Source organism: Bacillus rossius, unplaced genomic scaffold, assembly GCF_032445375.1.
Source record: "Bacillus rossius redtenbacheri isolate Brsri unplaced genomic scaffold, Brsri_v3 Brsri_v3_scf568, whole genome shotgun sequence".
Taxonomy (NCBI): Eukaryota; Metazoa; Arthropoda; class Insecta; order Phasmatodea; family Bacillidae; genus Bacillus; species Bacillus rossius.
In genome coordinates this window covers 27,501-28,560 of record NW_026962775.1, presented here as the reverse complement: position 1 = coordinate 28,560, position 1,060 = coordinate 27,501, and positions in this window count along the sequence as shown.

The window sequence follows — 1,060 nt, the reverse complement described above, 5'->3', positions numbered from 1 at the left end:
CTTAACCTAACCTTACCTAACCTAACCTAACCTAACCTAACCTTGCCTGAGAGTAAAAAAAATTTAAAAATTATTAAATACAATGACCTGACCTAACCTAACCTAACCTAACCTAACCTAACCTAACCTAACCTAACCTAATATTGCCTGAGAGGGGAATTTTTTTTAAATAATTAAATACAATGACCTTACCTAACCTATCTTAACCTAACCTTGCCTAAAAGTAAAAAAAAATTTAAAAATTATTAAATAAAATGACCTGACCTAACCTAACCTAACCTAACCTAACCAATCCTAATATTGCCTGAGAGGGGAAATTTTTTTAAATTATTAAATACAATGACCTAACCTAACCTAACCTAACCTAACCTAATATTGCCTGAGAGGGGAATTTTTTTTAAATAATTAAATACAATGACCTAACCTAACCTAACCTAACCTAACCTAATATTGCCTGAGAGGGGAAATTTTTTTAAATAATTAAATACAATGACCTTACCTAACCTAAACTTACCTAATCTAACCTAACCTAATATTGCCTGAGAGGGGAATTTTTTTTAAATAATCAAATACAATGACCTAACCTAACCTAACTTAACCTAACCTTGCCTAAAAGTAAAAAAAAAATTAAAAATTATTAAATACAATGACCTGACCTAACCTAACCTAACCTAACCTAACCTAACCTAACCTAACCTAACCTAACCTAACCTAACCTAACCTAACCTAACCTAACCTAACCTAACCTAACCTAACCTAACCTAACCTAACCTTACCTAACCTAACCTAACCTAACCTAACCTTGCCTGAGAGTAAAAAAAATTTAAAAATTATTAAATACAATGACCTGACCTAACCTAACCTAACCTAACCTAACCTAACCTAACCTAACCTAACCTAACCTAATCTAACCTAACCTAACCTAACCTAACCTAACCTAACCTAACCTAACCTAACCTAACCTAACCTAACCTAACCTAACCTAACCTAACCTAACCTAACCTAACCTAACCTAAACTTACCTAACCTAACCTAACCTAACCTAACCTTGCCTGAGAGT